This window comes from Pseudophryne corroboree, unplaced genomic scaffold (genome assembly GCF_028390025.1).
Source record: "Pseudophryne corroboree isolate aPseCor3 unplaced genomic scaffold, aPseCor3.hap2 scaffold_2039, whole genome shotgun sequence".
Taxonomy (NCBI): domain Eukaryota; kingdom Metazoa; phylum Chordata; class Amphibia; order Anura; family Myobatrachidae; genus Pseudophryne; species Pseudophryne corroboree.
In genome coordinates, this window is record NW_026968680.1 from 52,964 (window position 1) to 69,123 (window position 16,160).

The 16,160-nt window shown below is 47.6% G+C and overlaps 2 non-coding genes and 1 pseudogene across 2 annotated transcripts; all 3 read left to right on the top strand.

The window, feature by feature from the left end:
- The first annotated feature begins 9 nt into the window (after positions 1 to 9).
- LOC135005537 (U1 spliceosomal RNA) lies at positions 10 to 151 on the top strand (annotated as a pseudogene).
- A 692-nt stretch (positions 152 to 843) lies between these two features.
- Positions 844 to 1,007, top strand: LOC135005525 (U1 spliceosomal RNA). The gene has a single exon (XR_010206088.1). It is a non-coding gene; the product is annotated as a U1 spliceosomal RNA (small nuclear RNA).
- Positions 1,008 to 1,159: 152 nt separating this feature from the next.
- Positions 1,160 to 1,322, top strand: LOC135005533 (U1 spliceosomal RNA). Its single transcript, XR_010206096.1, has one exon. It is a non-coding gene; the product is annotated as a U1 spliceosomal RNA (small nuclear RNA).
- Positions 1,323 to 16,160: the final 14,838 nt, after the last annotated feature.

Sequence of the window (16,160 nt, forward strand, 5' to 3'; positions counted from 1 at the left end):
GCCCAACTCCTACTTACCTGCCAGGTGAGATACTATGATTATGAAGGTGCTTCTCCCAGGGCAAGGCTCACCCATTGCTCTCTGGGTGTGCTGCTCCTGCGATTTCCCCAAATGTGGGACACTTGACTGCATAATTTGTGTTTCCCCTGGTCATCTCTCATATAATTCAGATCTCTTTGTCTCAGGTCTCTCTCCAGCCTAGTTTGCTGTCTGTTTCCACTTCTCTTTTCTTGAGCCGCTCCCTTCTATGCCCTTGCGCACTATCCTGACTTCTCCTGTCTGCTTACTTTGTGCCTTCCAACACACAATGCGAACTACAGGTAGTGCTGCAGGGCCCACACCCTTTTACTTGCCTTACAGAGCAGCTCTGGAGCTGTTACAGTGCCCAGCTGCTGCAAGAAATCAGCTTGAATGCGTCAGGGGCTGGGGCATAGCCAACATGAGCCCCACACCGAAGGAGGGTGGAGGTGTTTAATGCGAACTAGGGGTCATCCAAGCGCCGCAAAAGGCCGCCATGCCCTGCATACCCCTTTTCTCTTTTCATATGCAGATGAGGGTTCCAGCCAACTTTGGCCCACTGCTTGGATGACATCACTGTATGCAAATCCGTCTTCTGCAGACCTTCCCCCAGGAATGCTTGTACTAGTTGTTGCATTTGGTTTGTTGTTTTGGGGTGCTTCAGTATTAGGCAGCCTTCTGCCCTCCCATGTTCATTTGAAAATATGTGTTCTCCCTGCAGTTGTTGTCCCCAGATGAGAGTTCCCTTGTGCTGCCTCAGTTGAATCTCCTTTACTTGACAGAGATATGCCTGAGCAGCGGCCCTCCCCTGCCCTATCCCAAATCATACTTATTTTGCATAGGAGATACCATGGTCATGAAGATTGTTCTCCCAGGGTGAGGTTCATTCATTGCATTCTGGGTATGCTGACCCCTGTGATTTCCCCAAATGTGGGAAACTCGACTGCATTATTTGTGGTAGTGGGGGACTGTGTTTGTGCTTTCCTCTGGTCAGCTCTGGTAAAAGTCAGATTTATTTGTCTCAGATCTTCCTCTAGCCTTGTTCTTCTTTCGAGAGTTCCCTTGTGCTGCCTCAGTTGGATCTCCTTCACTTGACAGGGGGGTGCCCGAGCAGCGACCCTCCCCAGCTCTAGCCCAACTCCTACTTACCTGCCAGGTGAGATACTATGATCAGGAAGGTGCTTCTCCCAGGGCAAGGCTCACCCATTGCACTCTGGGTGTGCTGCTCCTGCGATTTCCCCAAATGTGGGACACTTGACTGCATAATTTGTGTTTCCACTGGTCGGCTTTCATATAATTCAGATCTCTTTGTCTCAGGTCTCTCTCCAGCCTAGTTTGCTGTCTGTTTCCACTTCTTTTTTTTTGAGCCCCTCCCTTCTATACCCTTGTGCACTATCCTGACTTCTCCTCCTGTCTGCTTACTTTGTGCCTTCCAACACACAATGCGAACTACAGGTAGTGCTGCAGGGCCCACACCCTTTTACTTGCCTTACAGAGCAGCTCTGGAGCTGTTACAGTGCCAAGCTGCTGCAAGAAATCAGCTTGAATGCTTCAGGGGCTGGGGCATTGCCAACATGAGCCCCACACCGAAGGAGGGTGGGGGTGTTTAATGTGAACTAGGGGTCATCCAAGCGCCGCAAAAGGCCGCCATGCCCTGCACGCCCCTTTTCTCTTTTCATATGCAGACGAGGGTTGAAGCCAACTTTGACCCACTACTTGGATGACATAACCATATGCAAATCCATCTGCTGCAGGCCTTCCCCCAGGAATGCTTGCACTAGTTGTTGCATTTGGTTTGTTGTTTGGGGGTGCTTCAGTATTAGGCAGCCTTTTGCCCTCCCATGTTCATCTGAAAATATGTGTTCTCCCTGCAGTTGTTGTCCCCAGATGTGAGTTCCCTTGTGCTGCCTCAGTTGAATCTCCTTTACTTGACAGAGATGTGCCTGAGCAGCGGCCCTCCCCAGCCCTATCCCAAATCATACTTATTTTGCATAGGAGATACCATGGTCATGAAGATTGTTCTCCCAGGGTGAGGTTCTATTCAAAATCGCAGTTGGTCCCAATGACGCGGTTGTTGTTTTTGGGAGTCATACTGGACACAGAAGAGGCTTTCTTCCAGTGGAAAGGCTATGGAGATCCAGAGTCTGGTCAAACAAATTCTAAAACCAGCAAGAGTGTTAATCCATCAATGCATTCTGTTGCTGGGAAAGATGGTTGCGGCCTACGAGGCCATTCAGTTTGGCAGGTTCCATGCCAGAGTGTTCCAGTGGGACCTGTTGGACAAGTGGTCCGGATCCCACCTACACATGCACCGGAGGATAATCCTGTCTTCCAAGACCAGAATCTCACTCCATTGGTGGCTGCACAGTTCTCACCTCCTAGAGGGGCGATGGTTCGGGATCCAGGACTGGATCCTAGGGACAACGGATGCAACCCTCCGAGGCTGGGGAGCAGTCACACAGGGGGAAAACATCCAAGGAAGATGGTCAAGTCAGGAAAGTTGTCTCCACATAAATATTCTGGAGTTAAGGGCCATTTAATAACTGCAGACACAGTACGCACTGGGACGGGTGCCCAGCATCCTCTACGGACTAAGAGAAAAGGATTTACCGGTAGGTATTAAAATCCTATTTTCTCTAACGTCCTAGAGGATGCTGGGGACTCCATAAGGACCATGGGGATAGACGGGCTCCGCAGGAGACATGGGTACTTTAAGAAAGACTTTAGTTCTTGGTGTACACTGGCTCCTCCCTCTATGCCCCTCCTCCAGACCTCAGTTTGATACTGTGCCCAGTGGAGACTGGGTGCTTTTCAGGAGCTCTCCTAAGCTTTCTGACAGAAAGTATTTTGTTAGGTTTTTAATTTTCAGGGAGCACTGCTGGCAACAGATTCCCTCATCGAGGGACTGAGGGGAGAGAAGCAGCCCTACTCTGAGTTGCAAGGTCCTGCTTCTTAGGCTACTGGACACCATTAGCTCCAGAGGGATTGGTACGCAGGATCTCACCATCGCCGTCCGTCCCAGAGCCGCGCCTCCGTCCCCCTTGCAGAGCCGGAGGATAGAAGCCGGGTGAGTATGAGAAGAAAAGAAGACTTCAGAGGTGGCAGAAGACTTCATGATCTTCACTGTAGTAACGCACAGCACTGCAGCTGTGCGCCATTGCTCCCATACAGCTCACACACTCCAGTCACTGCAGGGTGCAGGGCGCAGGGGGGGGGGCACCTGGGCAGCAATATAAACCTCTTTTTGGCAAAAATATAACACATATACAGCTGGGCACTATATATATGTATGAGCCCCCTCCAATTTTACAGTTTAAGCGGGACAGAAGCCCGCCGCCGAGGGTGCGGGGCTTCTCCCTCAGCACTCACCAGCGCCATTTTTTCTTCACAGCACCGCTGAGAGGAAGCTCCCCGGACTCTCCCCTGCTTATACCATAGTAGACAAGAGAGTTGAAAAGAGGGGGGGGGGGCACATAATTCGGCGCAAATTACATACAGCAGTACTACTGGGCAAACATTAAGTTACTGTGTATTCCTGGGTTATATAGCGCTGGGGTGTGTGCTGGCATACTCTCTCTCTGTCTCTCCAAAGGGCCTTGTGGGGAAACTGTCTTCAGAAAAAGCATTCCCTGTGTGTGTGGTGTGTCGGTACACGTGTGTCGACATGTCTAAGGAAGAAGGCTATATTAGAGAGGAGCAGGAGCAAATGAATGTGGTGTCTCCACCGACAGCTGATTGGATGGATATGTGGAATGTTTTAAATGCTAGTGTAAACTCATTGCACAAAAGATTACACAAGGCTGAAGCTTTGGGACAGTCAGGGTCTCAACCCATGCCTGATCCTATGTTGCAGGGACTGTCAGGGTCTCATAAGCGCCCACTATCCCAGATTGTTGACACAGATACCGACACGGATTCTGACTCCAGTGTCGATTACGATGATGCAAAGTTACAGCCAAAATTGGCAAAATCCATTCGATATATGATTATGGCAATAAAAGATGTTTTGCACATCAGAGAGGAATCCCCTGTCCCTGACAAGAGGGTACATATGTACAAGGGAAAAAAGCCTGAGGTAACCTTTGAGGGGGTCACACGAGCTGAACGAGTTATGTGAAAAAGCTTGGGAATCTCCAGATAAAAGACTGCAGATTTCCAAAAGGATTCTTATGGCGTATCCTTTCCCATCAATGGATAGGTTACGGTGGGAATCCTCCCCTAGGGTGGACAAAGCATTAACACGCTTATCCAAGAAGGTAGCCCTCCCGTCCCAGTATACGGCTACCCTCAAAGAGTCTGCTGACCGCAAACAGGAGATTACCCTGAAGTCCATTTATACACATTCAGGTACCTTACTCAGACCGGCAATTGCGTCGGCCTGGGTGTGTAGTGCTGTAGCGGCATGGACGGATACCTTATCTGAGGGGATGGATACCCTAGATAAGGATACTATTTTATTGACCCTGGGGCATATAAGAGATGCTGTCCTATATATGTGTGTATGCAAACTACAGGTGGTGCTGCAGGGCTCACACCCTTTTACTTGTCTTGTAGAGCAACTCTGGAGCTGTTACTGGGTCCAGCTGCTGCAAGAAATCAGCTTGAATGCTTCAGGGGCTGGGGCATGGCCAACATGAGCCCACACTGATGGGGGGTGGGGGTGTATAAAGCGATTTAGGCGTCATCCAAGCGCAACCCCACAAAGGCCGCCATGCCCTGCGTGACCCTTTTCTCTTTTCATATGCAGACGAGGGTTGCAGCCAACTATGCCCACTGCTTGGATGACATCACCATATTCAAATCCATCTGCTGCAGGCCTTACCCCAGGAATGCTTGCACTAGTTGCTGCATTTGGTTTGTTGTTTGGGGGTGCTTCAGTATTAGGCAGCCTTCTGCCCTCCCACATTCGTCTGAAAATGTGTTCTCCCTGCAGTTGTTGTCCCCAGATGAGAGTTCCCTTGTGCTGCCTCAGTTGAATCTCCTTAACTTGACAGGGGTGTGCCCGAGCAGCCGCCCTCCACAGCCCTATCCCAACACATACTTATCTTGCATATGAGGTCTCTTGATCATGAAGATAGTTCTCACAGGGTGAGATTCATCCATTACATTTTAAAGTAGGAAGGTACAAATTACATATTCAAATTACATATATGTGCTGGATTCAAATGTTTTCCCCCCTTCCTTTCTCAATTGTGCCCATCAGCAGCTATTCTAATGTTGCTGCCAATGGGTGTGACACATTAATTTCTTCTGTGGGGTACACTGGACTCCACAAGGATTCACATTGGGGTGTAGAGTAGGATCTTGATCTGAGGCACCAACAGGCTCAAAGCTTTTGACTGTTCCCAAGATGCTCAGCGCCCCCTCCTCTATAACCTCGCTTCCATGAACAGGGAGCTCAGTTTGTAGTTGGTGCCTTCAGTAGCAGGCCACTTAACAGGGGGATGCCTCAGGCAGCCTATTCTTAGCTATTAATTTTGGCAAGAAAAGAAGAACTTTTTTTATAAGAATCTACAAGGGCTGCAGCAGGCTAGGTCTAATAGACTTCTTTACTGCAGCTCCATCACTCCCAATGGCACAGTATACTCCCGTGCCCCGGTTGCTGGGTCACTGCAGCGGAGGCTCCGGTTTCTTCCTAAGGTCAGTCACACACACACCGCCCTCCGGGATCACGAGGCCGCTGATGGGGGCGGGCCGTGTGCGCACTGGCGTGGACACTGATTACTGGGCAGCCGCTCCACTAGCCACCAGGGACAGTTAAGGTTGGGGTTTTTTCTCCATTATTAACCCCATTTTGTACTACCCGCAGTGCATTGCGATAGGTAATGGGGCCTGATTCAGGTTGGATCGCAATCCAACTGCAAAAACTGCTAAGAGCATACGCATCCGCCTGCATTTTCTGCGGCACCCCGCAGATAATGCGATCGCCTCTGTCTGTGAATCGGTGAAGGGGGGGGGAGGGGGGTCAACAACACTCCATTTCCAAGTCGGAGATGGAGCGGTGCGGGGGCACGGTTTCAAAATGGGGTCGGCAACGGAGAAACAGGAGGTGTGGTCAGAGCAGCTGCATGACATCACATGTGCCGGACTCTGCCAGTGGAGCCCCAGCGTCATGAGGTAGATTTTGTAGAGGCCGGGGAGGACTTCTGTTCCTGGGAACTAGCTGTGTTGTGCAGCTTTATTCCTCTGCCACTACCTCTGGCAAGAAAGGACGCACCTCGCACTTTCTTGTTTCTTTGTGACCGAAAGGACTGCATTTGATAATGCAGAGCTTTCTTATGCTTTGATGGAACATAAGGTAAAAAATTTGATTTTCCAACTGTAGCTGTGCGTGTTAATGCTTTGTCCATCCTAGGGGAGGATTTCCATCGTAACCTATCCGTTGATGGGAAAGGATACGCCATAAGAATCCTTTTGGAAATCTGCAGTCTTTTATCTGGAGATTCCCAAGCTTTTTCACATAACTCGTTCAGCTCGTGTGACCCCCTCAAAGGTTACCACAGGCTTCTTTCCCTTGTACATATGTACCCTCTTGTCAGGGACAGGGGGTTCCTCTGTGATGTGCAAAACATCTTTTATTGCCATAATCATATATCGAATGGATTTTGCCAATTTTGGCTGTAACTTTGCATCATCGTAATCGACACTGGAGTCAGAATCCATGTCGGTATCTGTGTCAACAATCTGGGATAGTGGGTGCTTATGAGACCCTGACAGTCCCTGCAACATAGGATCAGGCATGGGTTGAGACCCTGACTGTCCCAAAGCTTCAGCCTTGTCTAATCTTTTGTACAAAGAGTTTACACTAGCATTTAAAGCATTCCACATATCCATCCAATCAGGTGTCAGCGGAGACACCACATTCATTTGCTCCCGCTCCTCTCTAATATAGCCTTCTTCCTCAGACATGTCGACACACGTGTACCGACACACCACACACACAGGGAATGCTTTTTCTGAAGACAGTTTCCCCACAAGGCCCTTTGGAGAGACAGAGAGAGAGTATGCCAGCACACACCCCAGCGCTATATAACCCAGGAATAACACAATAACTTAATGTTTGTCCAGTAGCGCTGCTGTATGTAATTTGCGCCGAATTTTGTGCCCCCCCCCCTCTTTTCAACCCTCTTCTCTACCGTGGTATAAGCAGGGGAGAGTCCGGGGAGCTTCCTCTCAGCAGTGCTGTGGAGAAAAAATGGCTCTGGTGAATGCTGAGGGAGAAGCCCCGCCCCCTCGGCGGCGGGCTTCTGTCCCGCTTAAACTGTAAAATTGGCGGGGGCTCATACATATATACAGTGCCCAGCTGTATATATGTTATATTTTTGCCAAAAAGAGGTTTATATTGCTGCCCAGGGTGCCCCCCCTGCACCCTGCACCCTTACAGTGACCGGAGTATGTGAGGTGTATGGGAGCAATGGCGCACAGCTGCAGTGCTGTGCGTTACCTCAGTGAAGATCATGAACTCTGCGGAGCCAGTCTATCCCCATGGACCTTACGGAGTCCCCAGCATCCTCTAGGACGTTAGAGAAACTAGGATTTTAATACCTACCGGTAAATCCTTTTCTCTTAGTCTGTAGAGGATGCTGGGCACCCGTCCCAGTGTGTACTGTGTCTGCAGTTATTAAATGGCCCTTAACTCCAGAACATTTATGTGGAGACAACTTTCCTGACTTGACCATCTTCCTTGGACGTTTTCCCCCTGTGTGACTGCTCCCCAGCCTCGGAGGGTTGCATCTGTGGTCCGTAGGATCCAGTGCTGGATCCCGAACCATCGCCCCTCTAGGAGGTGAGAACTGTGCAGCCACCAATGGAGTGAGATTCTGGTCTTGGAAGACAGGATTATCCTCCGGTGCATGTGTAGGTGGGATCCGGACCACTTGTCCAACAGGTCCCACTGGAACACTCTGGCATGGAACCTGCCAAACTGAATGGCCTCGTAGGCCACAACCATCTTCCCCAGCAACCGAATGCATTGATGGATTAACACTCTTGCTGGTTTCAGAATTTGTTTGACCAGACTCTGGATCTCCATAGCCTTTCCCCTGGAAGAAAACCTCTTCTGTGTCCAGTATGACTCCCAAAAACAACTACCGCGTCATTGGGACCAACTGCGATTTTGGCAAGTTTAGGAGCCAACCATGTTGTTGAAGAACTGTCAGGGAGAGTGCAATGTTTTGCACCAACTGGTCCCTGGATCTCACCTTTATCAGGAGATCATCCAAGTACGGGATAATTGTGACTCCTTGCTTGCGAAGGAGAACCATCATTTCCGCCATCACCCTGGTGAAAATCCTCGGAGCCGTGGACAGACCAAACGGCAATGTCTGAAATTGGTAATGACAATCCTGAATTGCAAACCTTAGGTAGCTTGATGCAGTGGCTAAATGGGAACATGTAAGTAGGCATCCTTTATGTCTACCAAAACCATGAAATCTCTTTCCTCCGGACTGGAGATCACTACCCTGAGAGATTCCATCTTGAAATTGAATTTCTTTAGGAAGAAATTGAGGGATTTCAGAATTTAGATTGGTCTGACTGAGCCGTCCGGCTTCGGGACCACGAAGAGGCTTGAATAAAAACCTTCTCCCTGCTGACTAAGGCCAATTTGAACAATCGGTGAGGGGGAACGTCTTGAAACCCCAGTTTGTACCCTTGGGACACTATTTGTAAAACCAACGAGTCCAGGTCCGAATGAATCCAGAACTGACTGAAGAGTTTTAGACGTGCCCCCACTGGTGTGGGCTCCTGCAAGAAAGCCCCAGCGTCATGCAGTGGATTTGGCAGAAGCAGAGGACAATCTCTGCTCCTGCGATCTTGAAGAGGCTACAGACCTCTTCCTTCTCCTTCCTCTACCTGCAAAGAAAGGGGAATCTTAACTTCTTGCATATCTATTGGGCCAAAATGACTGCGGTAGATAATGATGCGTCTTCATCCGTTGAGAGGGAACATAGGGCAAGAAGGTTGGCTTACCTGCGGGAGCTGCCGAGATCAAATTAACTAGGCCGTCGCCAAACAAGGCTTCACCTTCATAGGGAAGAGACTCCCTTTCTTCTTGGAGTCAGCATCAGCATTCCCTTGGTGAATCCACAATGCCCTCCTATCCGAGACTGCCATGAAATTGGCCCGTGAACTCAAGAGTCCTATATCCCTTGCAGTCGTAAGTATGCTGCAGTGTCAACAGGCCAACTAAACCCTCCCCCCTCCTTTTACCCCATCACTTTGTCCAGTCCCTGTTGTCCATACTGTATTGCCATTATTATGCATGTTGCTGTGCTGGCCCTTTTCTGAATGTCCCTGCCACCGCCACCAAAGAGCTGGATAGCCCAGTATGAAAACCACGTGCCGGCTTCACTGACGGTCCGAGTCAAAGGCTCCATTTTTTTTTTAAAGATCCCTCTGCCAAGTTAAGGGGGGCTTAAGGGGGCCCCAGAGATATCAGTGTACTGGGGCCCAAGATTTCTGTTGCTGGCCCTGACCCTCAGGGGCGTATCTACCCCTTGGCCAGGATGTCACTTGCCAGGAGCACCATCCAGGTTTCAGTTGGGGGATTAGAGTTCATACAGTAATTAAATGTTTTCATATTGAGAACTACATCTCCCAGCATATACAGTGTGCTGGGGATGCTAACAAGCTTTATTTAAAAGTTTAAAAAAACATTGCTTTTATAATTGCAATGGTTAAAAAGGGAGAGCTATAAATCAATTTATCAGTGAATGATCGCAGTTTGAGCCGTTACATTTTACTGAACCACCTATCCCTCCACACTCACTACCTGTCCTCAGGATACATTTACCATCCCGGCAGATGGTATACCGGCGGTCATTTGAGCGATGTTGGAATCCTTACACCACTTGGGAGACTGGTGCCGGCACACAGACAGCCAACATCCCGAAGGTGAGTATTGGAGGGAGGGTTAGGAGTCGGACCAGGGGAGGTGGTGTAAGGGAAGGCACCTGGAGGGGGGGGGGTAGCCCTAGCTGCCACCCCCTGAGGGTTAGCCCTATCCGACACCCCCCCAGAGGGTTAGTATTAGGATTGGGGATCATGTGACCTCTGGAATCCCGAGCGCCGGATGCCATACCCAACCCCCTTTACTTTTTCAGGCATTTCTATCTCTCCTCTCTCTATGGTGTTCCAATTGCCCACTTTCCCTTGTGCTTTACTCTCTCTCTCTCTCTCTCTCTCTCTCTCCTTTGTTTAGAGCATCAGTTTCTGTAGTCCACTTATACCCTTATTTTTTCCAGTGTTTCACTAACTCTCTGATGTAATGAGGATGTATGGTCTAGAGGGATCAGTAATGCATTGTACTGTATAGAGGCGTCAGGGATGTAGCGTAGGGAATAGAGGCGTCAGGGATGTAGCGTAGGGAATAGAGGCGTCAGGGATGTGGCGTAGGGAATAGAGGCGTCAGGGATGTGGCGTAGGGAATAGAGGCGTCATGGATGTGGCGTAGGGAATAGAGGCGTCCGGGATGTAGCGTAGGAAATAGAGGCGTCAGGGATGTGGCGTAGGGAATAGAGGCGTCAGGGATGTGGCGTAGGGAATAGAGGCATCAGGGATGTGGCGTAGGGAATAGAGGCATCAGGGATGTGGCGTAGGGAATAGAGGTGTCAGGGATGTAGCGTAGGGAATATAGGCATCAGGGATGTACTAGCAGGTATATAGAGGTCAGTGTACTGTAAAGAGGGGTCAGTAATGCAGTGATGGTTATAGAAAGGTCAGTGATGTAGTGTAGGGTATAGAGGGGTCAGTTATGTAGTGTGGGGTAAAGAGGGGTCAGTAAAGATACTAAGCTGAAGTACTTCGAACACTTCTTGAATTAAGACACAACCTGCAAGAAAAAGTATGCAATATGGGTGAAAAGGCAAATGTCAGAGGTCTGATACAAGTGACCAGCTCCATACCTTGCACCACATAGCGTTATGTTAAACTGGGATATGTTCTTTTTTGGTGTGTGTGTGTGTGTGTGTGTGTGTGGGTGCCAAAGGCTGCCTGCCTTATTGCTTCTCCCCCATCCGGCTCCCAAGCACCTCTGCTGCCCAGTGATCCAGGAGCCTGCTGCTAGGAAGAAGTGGCCGAGCTTCAGCAAGCGAGTCTGGAAACTGGCGGAGGAAGTCATGATAACCAGATAATGGGGAGTGGAGAGCCAGTTCCAAGGTAATACTTTATACAGCTGGTTGAGATCCTGGTCGGTGGATATGGATTCCAAGAAAACCCTGGAGGTGCTTCCTTTCAAGGGAGACACTCTCTTTGGAGAAGACCTCAATAAGATTGTAGCTGATCTGGCTACTGCTAAAACAACTTGCCTACCTAGTATGACTCCTACCACGCAGAAGGCTAAAAGTACTTTTCCTTGGCCCTTTCATCCTCCAGGTAAAGCGTACCCATGGTCAGGCATACCCAAAGCAAGCTCATGCTTCCAGACCTGCCAAGCCCAGACTGAAGCAAGCCTGGGCTGCCCGTCAGCCTGCTTCCAAAACGGACAAGCCTGCCGCATGACGGGGCGGGCCTCCCTCTGGGGGATCCCAGGGTAGGGGCCCGACTTCTAAGTTTGGCATAGAAAGGTATAATTCTAAGATAGAGAATTCTATTTGGAGCTCACCTTGTACTTTGTGAAGAAATAATCAGCATTGTGGCTGAGCAGATACATGTAGTGTGTGGCTGCAAACTGCATGGATCTGCTGCGTTGCAATGCTGATACTTTTTTTTTCAAAGTACCAATAGCTTCATATAATGTTCACAATTTTTATGCAGGATCAAATAGCTCAATGGGTAGGGTGTTTGATTAGAATTCAACAGGTTATAGGTTTGAATCCTTGGTATTGTAGTTTGAGATGTGTTATTTAATAAAGCATGTTATTCTGACTGCCGGCATCCTATCACCTGGGATATCATACTAAATAAATGGAGTTGATCAATTTTTTTTTTTTTATTAAACTAGGGACAATTTCCAGATACTTTTATTTATAACTGAGATTGCCCCCTGGAACTTCACATCAGTTGACAACTATGCATGAGTGGGCAGTGCTTGCCCTGGATCTGCCCACCCATTTGTGTGCCATCATAAAAGAAAGCATAACTGACAGTTATCCTGGGCGTACACTACACAATTATCTGTCAGGCTATCTATCCAGTCTGGATGGATGGAATAAAAATCTGGTAATGTATAGGAGCAAATGTCAATTAACCATTTGCTCCCAAACACTAGAAAAGTGGTCAAAAATGGTCATTACACAAATTGGTTAAACCCAAAATTTAACCAATTTGTTTAGGGGACCATTTTTGTCCATTTTCTAGTGTTTGAGAGTAAATCGTTGATGGTCATTTGCTCACATAGATAACCGGATTTCTATTCCAATCAGCCAGTGTTGGAGAGATGGTCTGCCAGATTACATAATGCATACCAGAGCCATAACTAGACTTTTTAGTGCCCTGTGACAGAGAATTATATGGCCCCCCCCCCCACTATTTTTGCAATATGGACAAAAGGCGCATGCCTCGTGGGTAAGGGGCATAACAAGATTGGTCTCAGAGAAAGCACATGAGATATGAAGATATATCTAGTATACTTGACACTCAATGGTTTGTGGTATTGCCGGGGGGCCCTCCTTAAATGCATATACAGTCACACATGGCTTGCTTGTGCAAATGGCATATCAGCAGTCAGCACTAACTGGTGACATGCCATTTGTACAAGTAAGCCATGTGTGACTAATATATAAACACACTTTATTAAATAACACCTCAAACTACCATACCCAGGATTCAAACCTATAACCTGTTGAATTCTAATCAAACACCCTACCCATTGAGCTACTTGATCCTGCATAAAAATTGTGAACATTATATGAAGCTATTGGTACTTTGCAAAAAAAAATTATTAGCATTGCAACTCAGCAGATCAATGCAGTGTGCAGCCACACACTCCATATATCTGCTCAGCCACAATGCTGATTATTTCTTCACAAAGTACAAGGTGAGCTCCAAATAGAATTCTCTAGCTTAGATTATACCTTTCTATGCAAGGGTAAATAGCTCAATTGTTTGACTGCAATGCCACAGGAAATGGTTTGGATCCAAGACAGTGTGACTGAATAATAAAGAAACCTTAAGATGAGTTCATGAATGTTGTATAAGTATTAGTGAGAGAAGGGGTCAGGAGCATGCTAGGCTGCAAAAAATAAGGTAGGCTGCAAGTGAAAGTAATGATCTCCTATATATTTTCCCAGAGCTGTCACTCTGTGTGGCTAACTCTGGGGGAAGTCACAGCAATGGGCGGAGACGGCATCTGCAGGACGATACACCAGTGCCAGCAGCAGACCGTAACAAAGTGACAGATTTGGGAGAATATATAGGAGGTAGGGAGGTGGCCATGGTACATGGCTGACCAAGGGACACTAGCTCATGTACCCCTTTACCACTGAGGCTAGCCACCAAGGATGGACCTGTCACCAGTGCACATGCAATAACCTCTTCTGCTGCCCTCTTTGCAACTCAGATTGCCCAGTGCTCCCCTTCGCTAACAGTCCACAAAGTTTCCCCATCTCACGATCTGCCTCCTCACCGCCACTTTCATCTCTACAGCACACGCGCATATCATACAAGATCCCATCATGCGTACGTAGGTCTGAAATGCCAGAGGGAGGTTGGGGGGAGATTGGCATGCGCCAGCAACACCACACAGCTCACTGTGACCACAGTGGAGAGGCGCTGCAACAGGACAATACACCAACCTCGGAGCAAGGAACTGCGTCGGTCAGGAGGAGAACTATTTCAATAGCATAAAAAGGTTAGTGCGTCCCACCCTATGGACACCAGACTCATCAAGTCACTGTTGCCAGAGTCTCATACAATGACTCTGAACCTCTAAGCACACTATTTGACTGTCCACACCCTGCTGTGCCTATTACCCATCTCCTCCACCACCCTCAACACTGACCCACACATCATTCACCCACAAAGATACAATAAAGGTAGTTTGGATAAATTAGCTAAATGAAATGGATTTAACCAATTTATCTAAATGACCATTTTTGGATGTTTTCCAGTGTTTGTGAGCAAATGGTCAATTGTCATTTGCTGCCACATATTAGCATAATTTTGTTTCAACTAGAAAAAAAAAATTGGACAGATAATCTAAGTGTGGATCCAGTTTAAAGGTCCGTATTCACGGCCCGATTTTGGGGAGAGATGTGTGCTGAGCGAACTGCTCAGCACACATCTCTCCCCCCGCTCAGCACAGCGTGATGTGTGCTGAGCGTACGGGGGGTGGGGGGGCGCTCATTTCACCCCCTGTGTAGGGCATTCTGTGTGTATCCAGCTTAACAGGTGTGAGCATCATACAACTACTGACTTGCGAGTAACTATACAGCAGCTCCATACCTTGTGACTTGAAGAAACACCAGTTAACCCCGGGAATGCTGCAGTCAAAGCAACAATTCCTCTTCTTACATTCCGCTGCACTTATTGTGGGGTAGCCGCAATCCCTTCTGCTGTACGGTTCCACATTACATTGTTTCTTGTCACTTCCTGTTGATGCAGTAAGGAAACATCCAGGAATTACAGCAGCTTAGTTTTTTTTTTTTTTTTAACTGGTGCAATTTAGCTAGATCACAGGGCAATTTAGCTCCTTTGGTCCTTTTTTAGGACCAGTTAATCAGACAGTTGAGCAAACTGAAAAACAGCTAACAGGAAATTTCCACTTAAATGGTATTTTCTAATCTTATCTGACCATGACTAAGAATAAAGGATACACAAGATAAACTCTTATAGCTATGGACCTTATCCATGTTTAAGCTCCATCAAATCTGTAATCAATAGCACTACATGCTCCCACTCTACCACTGTACTGTATACTCTACCTGTGTTTTTAAGGTAAAAACACCATTTAACCCCAGTGACACTTGAATTAAAGCAGCAGCCTCTATAATAGCATTCTTTAGCATTAATCCCAGGAAATCTGCAATCTTCACGCTCTTTGATAGCCACGCTACATTGCTGTTTACTTGGATGGAGCAGAGAGCACAACATCAGGACATAGGAAATATTACAATGCATGATAAGAAAGGTGTGAGCTCTACAGCAAGGCCTCTAACCCTTTGCCAGTGCCAAATACATAGGGCTTAACTCAGATCTGATCACAGCAGCAAATTTATTAGCTAAAACCATGTACACTGCAGGGGGGGGGGTGTATAATATGTGCAGAGAGAGTTAGATTTTGGTGCGGTGTGTTCAAACTGAAATCTACATTGCAGTGTAAAAACAAAACAGCCAGTATTTACCCTGCACACAAACAATATAACCCACCTAAATCTCTCTGCAAATGTTATATCTGCCCCCCCCCCCCCCCATCCCTGCAGTGCACATGGTTTTGCCCACTAGCTAACAAATTTGCTGCATCTGGGAATTACAGCATCTTAATATTTCTTTTTACAGAGGGTTCAGCAAATTAAATTATTTAGTGAAATACTGTAATCATAACAGTTACAGGGATATTGTAGGTAGATTTATTGTCAGTGGATAAATGTAAAAATTAAACCCTTAGGCATAGTTCCCAAATGCTGTCATTGCAATCCAGATTTTAAGGATATCATGCTTGAGCACGGGTGACTTAATTAGAACTTCGGTCAATGTGAATTAACCATTGGACTCAACCATGGTTATCCTTAAAACCCAGGGGTCTATTTAAGATCGATCTTAATCGATGTTGGGCTTCCAGGTTGAAAAAAAAACCACACATTTACTAACATTTTAAAATTTATAAAAAAAATCATCTGTTCGTAAATGCAGTGCACATGGTTTTGCCCAACTGCTAACAAAAATCCTGCTGCGATCAACTCAGAATTACCCCCCATGGCCCTCATTCCGAGTTGTTCGCTCGCAAGCTGCTTTTAGCAGCATTGCACACGCTAAGCCGCCGCCTACTGGGAGTGAATCTTAGCATCTTAAAATTGCGAACGAAAGATTTGCAATATTGCGATAAGACATCTCTGTGCAGTTTCTGAGTAGCTCGAGACTTACTCTGCCAGTGCGATCAGTTCAGTGCTTGTCGTTCCTGGTTTGACGTCACAAACACACCCAGCGTTCGCCCAGACACTCCTCCGTTTCTCCAGCCATTACCGCGTTTTTCCCAGAAACGGTAG